Source organism: Choloepus didactylus, chromosome 19 (genome assembly GCF_015220235.1).
Source record: "Choloepus didactylus isolate mChoDid1 chromosome 19, mChoDid1.pri, whole genome shotgun sequence".
Taxonomy (NCBI): Eukaryota; Metazoa; Chordata; class Mammalia; order Pilosa; family Megalonychidae; genus Choloepus; species Choloepus didactylus.
The window spans coordinates 37,619,430-37,631,710 of record NC_051325.1 but is presented as its reverse complement, the minus strand read 5'-3'; the positions used below and the strand labels follow the sequence as shown (position 1 = coordinate 37,631,710).

Here is a 12,281-nt window from a genome sequence, read left to right as displayed (position 1 = left end):
GTATAACTATGTAGCTTACATGGTACGACTGTGTGATTGTGAAAACCTTGTGGCTCCCACTCCCTTTATCCAGTGTATGAACAGATCAGTAGAAAATTTGGGACAAAAATTAAATTAAAAATAGGGTGGGATGGGGGGGATGGAAGGTTTTAGGTATTCTTTTTCACTTTTTTTTTTTTTTTTGAGTAAGGAAAATGTTCAAAAATTGATTCTGGTGATGAATTTACAACTATATGATAGTACTGTGAATAACTGATTGTACACTGTGGATGACTGTAGGTTATGTGAAGAAAACTCAATAAAACTGTATTAAAACCACCAGCACCACCACAACAGAAAAAAACCCTTCTAAGATCAGAGAATGGGAAAGACTAAAGTAGGCCAGCCCCAGGGAATTGGAACCTCAGAGGAGCAGTTCCACTCTCCCCAGTTAGTCTGGGACACCATGCAGAAGATGGGGGAGTCTAAGTTTGCTGCTTACTTCCAACCTGAAGCGCCCTTTCCCCCCAGTGTGAGGCTGGAGCACTATTGCTGTGGAGATCCACTCCCAGGTTGGACTACTGTCTCTTTTTGGAGAGGCCCCTTACTCTGGAGCAAGGTGTTTGGCAGGAAAACTGCTGGAGAAATTACCTTATATTCTGTGGTGTCAGCCATTTCTGGTCGTCATGAAAGAATGAAATGTTTCTTCCTCCAAACTCCCACTCCAAAAAGAGTAACCATGGCTTTTTGCTCTGGACATCATGTCTTCTCCTATCAGAAAAAGAAAAAAACTAAATCAATAGGTTTTTGTTCTTGAAATCAGCCCAGGCTATAAAACTGTTTTGTCTGAGAGAAATGAGGACTCAGGATTAGAGGAGGGCAGAATAGACAGAATTTCCCGAGCCTGGCTCGGAGAAGGACAGTGCTAAGGAGCGTTGCAGCCTCCCTGTGTGGCCAGGGCCTGCTCCAGCTCTCCCCCAGACCCCTGCGATGGCAGAACCTTGAACGGGGATTACTGTGTGTTTAGATGGGATGAACGAAAGCACTGCTGCTTGGGAGCCTTAGCAGAGGCCCCTGTCCCCATCTGGGTCTGGAAGAAGCGTCCTAGAAGAGATCACTGTTATGGGCAAAGAGCACCAAGTGTGGCAAGCACAGCCTGAGAGACTTCTTCCCCACAAATCTGTAAACTCCTGAAAAAGAACAAAGATTGGATTTTCTACCAGTTTGTGGATAGGAGTCAAGGATAGTTAATTAAGAAAACTAAATAAATGTGATGCTTCATGACTTGTATATCATGGAACAAAGTTATATCTATTAACAGTTAACACAAGCCTCCATACTTTCCTTTAAAGTGTTTAGGTTTGCTAACTCAAACAGGCTCCAGCTTGATTCTTTTTTTTTTTTTAATTTTATTTTGAAATAAATTCAAAGTTGCAGGAACAGTTGCAAAAATAATACAAAACCCATACTCAGAACTCCAGCATACCCCGACCCCCCTCCCTTGATACCCCGATACACCAACTTTGACATCCTGTCACACCACCGTTTCTTTCTTTCCCTCCCTCCCTCCCTATCTATCATCCATCATCTATTGCTCTGTCTTCTGAACATATGAGAGCTAGCTGCACAGATCCTTGAACAAACAATATAATTCACGTATACAATTTCCATGAACAAGAGCATTCTTTTATGCAATCCTATTAAACGCAGCTAAGAAGTTCACCAGCTTGATTCTTTTAATCCTACCTCCCAGGCGTGAGAGACTGGAAGTGTTCCAAGATACATATATGGGTGTGCATGCTGCTTTGTGAGGGTGCATCACACAAGGCACCTATTCCAGTTGTTTCCCCACCAATTCAATGGGAGCCTGAGTCAAAGGTGTACTTAGCCAAGGACATCCCTTAGAAGTGGGAGGAAAGGAAGCTGGGCAGAAGCAGCACATAGGATTGGGATTGCTCAGGGATTTCCTCAAATCCTCAGGATTTGCTGTAAACCCATCAGCACGTCTGCACCGCCCCCAGGTGGTCACACCAGAGCTCTGCTCTGCAGTTGGTATAGGGAGAAGAATAGATCTGATAGGGCTGGATGTGTTTGCTTCTTCCAGTTTGAGCTCTTTGGAGACCCCATAGTGGGGAGAAAAGAGGAGAAGACAATCACCAAATTGGGCATTGGAATGTTTAAGGAATATTGTTTTAGCAAGTGTCACTATACAACTGTTGGCATAAACTTAAAATAGATTCAGTTCACCAACTGAATGCCATGTAACTTTTCATCTCTTACCATTGAAAACATTTTTTAAAAGTTAAGACTACTTTTCTGACAAACATTCATTCAAACAATTATTTATGCCACGCTCTATTAGAAACAGAATATAAAGACATGTTTTCTGTCTCCAAAGAGCTTGCAGTCCTGGAGAGGGGACAAGCAAGTGTAATGTTATCATAATAAGAAATAACAAATAACAATAGTAAATGAGTTGTGTGTAATAACAGAGTTTTATGTGAAGTATATAAATATAAGCACCTAATGGAGCAGGGGATGGGATTAGTCAGGGAAACCTTCCTGAAAGAAGTGATGTCTAACCTGAATCTTAAAGGATGAATAGGATTTAGCTATGGGGGGAAGGACAGAAGAAGTGACAAGAGAAAAGAGGCCACATTTCAGACAAAAAGGCCAGTAATAGGAAAGACACAGAGAGAAACAAGGTTGGGGGCAGGGGAGGCCAAAAGAGGCTGACAGGGAGGGCTTGCATATAATCAGGGTAAGGAGCCTGGGTTTTATTTATCCTCTGATGTCATTGAAGAGTTTCTTTTTTTCTAATAATTCAATTTTATTGAGATATATTCATGTATCATGCAGTCATACAAAGTATACAATCAATTGTTCACAGTACCACCATAGAGTTGTACATCTATCACCAAAATTAATTTTTGAACATGTTCATTACCACACACACAAAAGTAATAAGAATAAAAATTAAAGTGAAAAAGAACAATTAAAGCAAAAAAAGAACACTGCTTTTTTTTTTTTTTGCCCTGTTTTTCTACTCATCCATCCATACACTGGACAAAGGGGAGTGTGATCCACATGACTTTCCCAATCACACTGTCACCCCTCATAAGCTACATGGTTATACAATCGTCTTCAAGGTTCTAGGTTGTAATTTGACAATTTCGGGTATTTACTGCTAGCTATTCCAACTCATTAGAACCTAAAAAGGTTATCTATGCTGTGCGTAAGAGTGCCCACCAGAGTGACCTCTCAGCTCCTTTTGGAATCTCTCAGCCACCGAAACTTATTTCATTTCATTTCACATCCCCCTTTTGGTCAAGAAGATGTTCTCCATCACACGATGCCAGGCATTGAAGATTTTTAAGCAGGGAAGTCTTATGGTCAGGTTTAACTGTACAAAAATCATGCTAGCAGAAGAGTGGAGGGTAGATTGATGGGACCCATCTGGAAGAAGGTGTGATGGTTAGGTTCATATGTCAACTTGGCCAGGTGATAGTACCCAGGTATCTGGTCAAGCAAGCACTGACCTAACCATTACTGCAAGGACATTTGTGGCTGGTTAATAAACTAGAAGGCTGGTTTATTAAATCAGCAGTCAATTGGCTGCAGCTGTGACTGATTACATCAATGAAGGTCATGTCTTCCACAAAAGAGAGAATGCAATCAGCTGGATTTAATCCAATCAGTTGAAGACTTTTAAGCGACACAGAGAGAGGACCTTCACTTCTTCGGCTGACCAGCGAAGCCTTTCCTGAGGAGTTCATTGAAGTTGCCAGTTTGCTGCCTGAGGAGTTTGTCAAACATCTTCTTTGTTGTTGCAAGTTTGCTGCCTGCCCCACAGAATTTTGACTCATGCATACCCACAGTTGCGTGAGACACTTTTATAAATCTTAACGTTTATAGATCTCTCTTGTTGAGTCTGTTTTCCTAGAGAACCTAACTAATACAGAAGGAGACCGGGTGTGCTGGTTTGAATGTATTATGTTCCCCAGAAAAAGCCATATTCTTTGATGCAATCTTGTAGGGCAGACATATTAATGGGGATTAAGTTGGAACATTTGGATTAGGTTGTCTGCATGGAAATGCGCCCCACCCAACTATAGGTGATAACCCCGATGAGGTATTTCCATGGAGGTGTGGCCCCACCCATTCAGGATGGGCCTTGATCAGTGGAGACATATAAATGAGCTGATGGGCAGAGGGAACTCAGTGCAGCTGTGAGTGACATTTTGAAGAGGAGCTACAGCCAAGAGGGACGCTTCGAAGAACACACAGGAGCTGAGAAGAGGAGCTGCAGATGAGAGACAGTTTGAAGACAGCTGTTGAAAGCAGACTCTTGCTCTGGAGACGCTAAGAGAGGACAAATACCCGAAGTGCAACTAAGAGTGACATTTTTGAGGAACTGCAACCTAGAGAGGAACGTTCTGGGAGAAAGACATTTTGAAACCAGAACTTTGGAGCAGATGCCAGCCATGTGCCTTCCCAGCTTACAGAGGTTTTCCAGACACCATTGGCCATCCTCCAGTGAAGGTACTCAATTGCTGATGTATTACCCTGGACACTTTATGGCCGTAAGACTGTAACTGTGTAACCAAATAAACTCCCTTTTATAAAAGCCAATCCAACTCTGGTGTTTTGCATTCCGGCAGCGTTAGCAAACTAGAACACCAGGGAAAATAATCTAAGTGAGAGCACAATAGTGTAGAGGGGAAAGACAAATGAACATCTGAATTAGTGAGGTTGGGGAAGAAGCAACAGATAGAAGAGACTTGCATGAAAGGGGGTGAGGGCAGAGGAAGAGTCACAGAAGGCTCTCCAGTGTCTAGCTCGGTTGATTGTGTGGCTAACAGTATCACTGATGAGATGAGGTAGAGAATTCAGAACGAAGAGCAGGGATTTGTGAGGAAGAGGATGAATTCTCTTTACTCTGAGGTATATGTGGGACACTGAAATAGAGGTATCTAGGAATGTAAGAAATAAAAATCTAAACCTCTAGGGAGACGTCTTAAACTGGACATGTGGATTAAGGTGTTATTAACATATAACTCATAATTAAAACCATGGAACACATGAGATCAACCAGGGAGAATGGGAACAGAGAAAAAAAACAGAGATCCAAGGACTAAACTCTGGGATGGGCAGGAAAACTTTGGTAATATAGTCTTTGGAGTTTACCGACTGCTTTCATATCCATGATCTGACTCCATCCTCATCCGAGGGGTTCTGAAAACTAACTGGTAAAATGAAGGCGCTATTGTGTTGATACCCATGATGCCAAGGCTGCAACAGATCTGATCCATCAGACAGGCAGACTGTGGGGACCGAGCACTTTCCACTCGACCTCTACACCATGTCACAGAGAACAATCCCAGTTATTGGCCTGAAGCCCCAGGTTCGCCTGACAGTATGATTCCTAAAGGACCTGAAATTCTTGCTTAGACTCCTGGTTAAGAGCACAGCTGGCCTGTGGCCCTGGGTTAGAAAGGCTGTTGGGGGACAGGGACAGCTGGCAAGAACTCTGCAGGGGGCTCTTCTCCGGAAACAGGTGCGGTCTGCCTGCCTCTGTGTGGCCTCAAGGCAGCAGTCCACTAGCCCCAGCTGAGGAAGGGCTACATGCTAGGAAGAAGGCATCCTTTGCAGAGGCAGAAATAAGGGAGCAAGAGCAAGAGTACTCGCTCCTTCCTGAGTGCCTGGGGTCAGCAGAGGCATTAGGGCTGGCCTTCCCTACAAGGAGGTCTGTGAGACAGTATGGAAGGAGGCAGGACACAGAGATGAAGGCAGTGAGGAGACTCCCCACTCATGGGGTAGAGTCCTCTGTTCTTCCAAGTGGACTCACTCACTCTGAATATATTTCTACAGCATTTCTGAGTTTCACTGTGTTATATTAGTGTTTACTTGTTCGAATGTTCCCTTGTGTTCCTGAGACTTTTTCATCCTTGTGGAGCAGGTGGGTACCCATATGGCCAGAGGTTCAGGGCATGAGAGACAGAGGATAGAGTGGAAAAACCCTGGTTTGAATCTTGGCTCTGCTCCTTATTGGTTGTGTGACCAAGAACAAGTTGTTAAATCTCTTTGTGCCTCAGTCTCCTCATCTGAAAAATGCATCAGACTTGTGAGGATTAGAGTTGTGCTCAAAGAATTGTGCTCAAATAGCAGCATTCACTATTAGCATTACCATGAAAGTTTGATTTACTACAAAAATGTTTTGCCTTTTCAAAAATTTCTACCAGTAAATTATCCTTTTAGGTTCAGGATCTGAATGCCCTATTGTAATGCTTATTAGGAGGGAAGTAATATTCTAAGCCATTATTAGTTATTATCACAATCTTGAGTTGGTTTAGGTCAAGAAGAGGATAGGAATGGGCCATAAACAGTAACCTTAGTTGGGCTGGACTTGGGAAAAAGACATATTTCCCAAACTTCAGTCATCTGAATAGCAGTCTCAGGATTTCAACCATACTCCTATACTACCCATAGTATTATTTACTTAAAATTTTTCTTTAAATCAACTAATTTTACCAAAACTTAAATACATTCATGTAAAAAGGAAAATGTATATCATAGTGTCATTTGTCATAAAGAGAATATAATTCTAGAAAAACATTAGCACAACAGGACTATTAAATTCTAAAGAGCTACTGTGGCCAGAAGAAAGTTCCACATCTGATATCCTTTTTTTTTTTTTTGGCTAAGAAGGAGATTAATAAGTGTTGTTGGAGTATGTTAATGGCATATTAGTTCCAAATAAGATTTTCTAAGCTTAATCAAGGCATGAAAGTGAACTGAAAAGGAATTACTTTCTCACTATGTGATTATTATTTTATACTTGTCTATCTACCATGAAAAACCATCACCTGCAAAACTCATCTCATGTACCACAAGTAGTACATGTCCTATACTTTTGGAAACAGAAAGTCTGGCACATGACAGTAAATCAGGCCTGAGATATAGGGACTGAAATTGGGGATGTTGAGTACTGGAAGTAAATTAAAGAAACCAAACAGGCCAATTTACCTCCTTTGCAAGTTTGTATAAGCGTTTTACAACACTGTGTAAGACTTCTCTTCTTGCAACTTCTTTGACACCTAGGATAGGGTGGCACACATAATAGGTGCTCAATAAATACATGGAGGCTGGCTGAATGAATGAAATTCATTAAAACAAGTCGATCCAAACAGGGCTCTGAGAGCCCAAGAAGACAGGTTTCTGAAAATGGACTCTCTCATCTCCCCTCCAAGCAATAACAGACTCAGCTTATTAAATGGAAATGCCTTAACAAGCAGAGTAGAATTGGTTCTAAGGACTGAACTTTGCAAATAATTGTTCTTTCTCCTCTTTTGAACTTGGAGATATGGCCTTTGATGAAAAACTATATTTATTCTTGTAATGGTCCTGTCCCATTCTCAAGTGGTAAAACAAATTCAAAGTAATTTCCCACTTAAAGGTCATTTACAGTAAGTGATGTCCTCCAGTTATATTTTGCACTGATAATAAACCATTAAGAAACACTCCTTACCCTGCCATACCCAAGAGACTGGTACTCTGTTATGGCATTTGTCTTGATTTTGTAAAGAACATCAGTGACAGATAAAGCCTGTAGCTACTGTTTATAAAATAAATTATGAGTTTCTCAAAGCCAAATTGGGAAATTCTGGACCTGCCTAAGAAAAAGCACTTGTGATGAAAGTACTCTCAGTGGATACTTAGCCCTGGGCAAGACCATCTTAAAGTTAGACCTCTGGATAGAGATGAAACTGAAAAATCTTACATACTTGGCCCTAGTCTGACTAGGAACTGACTTTCTCTGAGAAAGAACTTTAAAGGCCAAAGGAAAGCAGAGACTGAAAATAAACTCTTCTCTGAAAGGACATAAACCAGCTATAGAAAAGATTTCAGAAGTTTTCTGGTCAATGAAATCTCTCTCCCTAGCCTAGCTTGGTGTTGATGCTCTGTGCCCAATTTCTGTGAAGAACCAGCTTCTAACTGTGGTTAGAATTATTCATTTATGACTCCCCACCACCACCTTTTGTAGGTCATTGATGACAACTTCTGAATGCCCAATTGGTTCCTTTTGTGCCCCATCCATCACTCTTTGCATTCCCAATGACTATTGATTATTTTTATTTTCAACCCAACTATAACATAATCAGGAAGTTAAACTCTACCACTGTAAAATTCCACCCCAAATTTCAAAGTCAAATACAAATGGCTTGTGGATCATCTACTGTCTTAGAAAATTCTGCCAACAACCTATAGAAAATGAGAAGTTGACTTTATTAATAAAATATGTCCTCATCAGTGGCTTATTTTCTTTCCAGCTTTAGTGATGACATCCTTCTATCAGCAAAGCAGAGTTATATGATCTGATTCCTGAAGCAATTCCCCTTTGAACTTACCTGTAGCAATTGCTGTGTGGAAAGGGTCAGTGAACTCAGGGGCCACGCTTCAGTTCAGTGACTTTGGCAGCCTGACCAAAGCCATCCCTAGCCATCCTGCTGCTTTTTATGCAACCCTGGGCTGTTAATGACCTCCAGCTGTGGGGCCACTCCTCTGGCCACTCTGTCTGGCTTCGTGGATCTTCTGTGTTTCAGGGCTATTCCCTGGCTCCCTGGCCTCCCCTGCCTGCCTTAAGGATCACTACCTCCCAGGGTGCTGCCAACTCAGCAGGGGTTTCCTTCCTGTGAGTTCCTTTGCTTATGGCAAGTGAACTATCACATTTCTCATCAGAAAGAAGCCTGGAATTAAGGTGCAGAAAACAGCTGTGGGGACAGAAGGAATTTGGTGCAATTAAATTTCAGGCCCTGTTTGAGTCTCCCTGGAGTTAAGTCAATTATGTGTGGGTCTCCTGCCCATGGTTTTGGAGCAGGTTGATAATTTGAAACATCACTAAGTCATGATGGATGTATTCTATTTTTTGATATATAACTCCACTTCTTTCTTCTTACAGGTACTAAAATGCAAATGCATAAAAGGTAATGATAAACCTATGGTTTTGGGACATACAGTGTACAAAGATAATTTGTAAAAAGTATAAAAAAAGATGGGGGTTGGAGGAAGATAGAAACAGTGTATGTGTATGCTAGTATGTCAAGTAGATGTCAAATCAAATCTGACTGTTATATATTTAGGATATTAAATATTAACTCCTTGTAACCACAAGGACAATATATGAAAAATATATCCAGAAAGAAATGAAAATTTACTCAATATGGTACAATACAAAATATCAAATAACTATGAAATTAGGCATTAATGGAAGAATTGAGGGACAAAAAAATTGTAAGACAAAGATTAAATAGCAAAATGGCAGCAGAGGGAGGCGGGGCAAGACGGCAGACTGGTGAGCTGTATGTTTTAGTTACTCCTCCAGGAAAGTAGGTAGAAAGCCAGGAACTGCGTGGACTGGACACCACAGAGCAATCTGTGTTTGGGCATACTTCATACAACACTCATGAAAACGTGGAACTGCTGAGATCAGTGAAATCTGTAAGTTTTTGCGGCCAGGGGACCCGCGCCCCTCCCTGCCAGGCTCAGTCCCGGGGGAGGAGGGGCTGTCTGCTCCAGGAAGGAGAAGGGAGAACTGCAGTGGCAGCCCTTATCGGAAACTCATTCTACTGATTCAAACTCCAACCATAGATAGACTGAGACCAGACACCAGAGAATCTGAGAGCAGCCAGCCCAGCAGAGAGGAGACAGGCATAGAAAAAAAACAACACGAAAAACTCCAAAATAAAAGCGGAGGATTTTTGGAGTTCTGGTGAACATAGAAAGGGGAAGGGCCCTGAGGCGCATATGCAAATCCCGAAGAAAAGCTGATCTCTCTGCCCTGTGGACCTTTCCTTAATGGCCCTGGTTGCTTTGTCTCTTAGCATTTCAATAACCCATTAGATCTCTGAGGAGGGCCCCTTTTTTGTTTTTTTTTTTCTTTTTTGTTTTCTTTTTTTTTTTTTTTAATCCTTTTTTCTTTTTCTAAAACAATTACTCTAAGAAGCCCAATACAGAAAGCTTCAAAGACTTGCTATTTGGGCAGGTCAAGTCAAGAGCAGAACTAGGAGAGCTCTGAGACAAAAGGCAATAATCCAGTGGCTGAGAAAATTCACTAAACACCACAACTTCCCAAGAAAACGGGGGTGTCCGCTCACAGCCATCATCCTGGTGGACAGGAAACGCTCCGGCCCATCGCCAGCCCCATAGCCCAGAACTGCCCCAGACAACCCAGTGTGACGGAAGTGCTTCAAATAACAGGCACACACCACAAAACTGGGCGTGGACATTAGCCTTCCCTGCAACCTCAGCTGATTGTCCCAGAGTTGGGAAGGTAGAGCAGTGTGAATTAACAAAGCCCCATTAAGCCATCATTTCAGCAGACTGGGAGCCTCCCTACACAGCCCAGCAGCCCAGAACTGCCCTGGGGGGACGGCACTCACCGTGACATAGCACAGTCATCCCTCAACAGAGGACCCGGGGTGCACGGCCTGGAAGAGGGGCCCACTTGCAAGTCTCAGGAGCCATACGCCAATACCAAGGACTTGTGGGTCAGCGGCAGAGACAAACTGTGGCAGGACTGAACTGAAGGATTAGACTATTGCAGCAGCTTTAAAACTCTAGGATCACCAGGGAGATTTGATTGTTAGAGCCACCCCCCCACTCCCTGACTGCCCAGAAACACGCCCCATATACAGGGCAGGCAACACCAACTACACACGCAAGCTTGGTACACCAATTGGACCCCACAAGACTCACTCCCCCACTCACCAAAAAGGCTAAGCAGGGGAGAACTGGCTTGTGGAGAACAGGTGGCTCGTGGACGCCACCTGCCGGTTAGTTAGAGAAAGTGTACTCCACGAAGCTGTAGATCTGATAAATTAGAGATAAGGACTTTAATTGGTCTACAAATCCTAAAAGAACCCTATCAAGTTCAGCAAATGCCACGAGGCCAAAAACAACAGAAAATTATAAAGCATATGAAAAAACCAGACGATATGGATAACCCAAGCCCAAGCACCCAAATCAAAAGACCAGAAGAGACACAGCACCTAGAGCAGCTACTCAAAGAACTAAAGATGAACAATGAGACCATAGTACGGGAGATAAAGGAAATCAAGAAGACCCTAGAAGAGCATAAAGAAGACATTGCAAGACTAAATAAAAAAATGGATGATCTTATGGAAATTAAAGAAACTGTTGACCAAATTAAAAAGATTCTGGACACTCATAGTACAAGACTAGAGGAAGTTGAACAACGAATCAGTGACCTCGAAGATGACAGAATGGAAAATGAAAGCATAAAAGAAACAATGGGGAAAAAAAATTGAAAAAATCAAAATGGACCTCAGGGATATGATAGATAATATGAAACGTCCAAATATAAGACTCATTGGTGTCCCAGAAGGGGAAGAAAAGGGTAAAGGTCTAGGAAGAGTATTCAAAGAAATTGTTGGGGAAAACTTCCCAAATCTTCTAAACAACATAAATACACAAATCATAAATGCTCAGCGAACTCCAAATAGAATAAATCCAAATAAACCCACTCCGAGACATATACTGATCACACTATCAAGCACAGAAGAGAAGGAGCAAGTTCTGAAAGCAGCAAGAGAAAAGCAATTCACCACATACAAAGGAAACAGCATAAGACTAAGTAGTGACTACTCAGCAGCCACCATGGAGGTGAGAAGGCAGTGGCACGATATATTTAAAATTCTGAGTGAGAAAAATTTCCAGCCAAGAATACTTTATCCGGCAAAGCTCTCCTTCAAATTTGAGGGAGAGCTTAAATTTTTCACAGACAAACAAATGCTGAGAGAATTTGCTAACAAGAGACCTGCCCTACTGGAGATACTCAAGGGAGCCCTACAGACAGAGAAACAAAGAAAGGACAGAGAGACTTGGAGAAAGGTTCAGTACTAAAGAGATTCGGTATGGGTACAATAAAGGATATTAATAGACAGAGGGGAAAAATATGACAAACATAAACCAAAGGATAAGATGGCTGATTCAAGAAATGCCTTCACGGTTATAACGTTGAATGTAAATGGATTAAACTCCCCAATTAAAAGATATAGATTCGCAGAATGGATAAAAAAAATGAACCATCAATATGTTGCATACAAGAGACTCATCTTAGACACAGGGACACAAAGAAACTGAAAGTGAAAGGATGGAAAAAAATATTTCATGCAAGCTACAGCCAAAAGAAAGCAGGTGTAGCAATATTAATCTCAGATAAAATAGACTTCAAATGCAGGGATGTTTTGAGAGACAAAGAAGGCCACTACGTACTAATAAAA

The 12,281-nt window shown here is 41.9% G+C and overlaps 1 long non-coding RNA gene across 1 annotated transcript in view; it reads right to left on the bottom strand.

The window, feature by feature from the left end:
- Window positions 1-264: 264 nt before the first annotated feature.
- LOC119515381 overlaps window positions 265-12,281 on the bottom strand; it is a 150,088-nt gene continuing 138,071 nt past the window's right edge. Inside the window, exon 3 of the long non-coding RNA XR_005213020.1 lies at window positions 265-750. This is a non-coding gene — a long non-coding RNA (uncharacterized LOC119515381). The remainder of the gene's footprint in view (window positions 751-12,281) is intronic.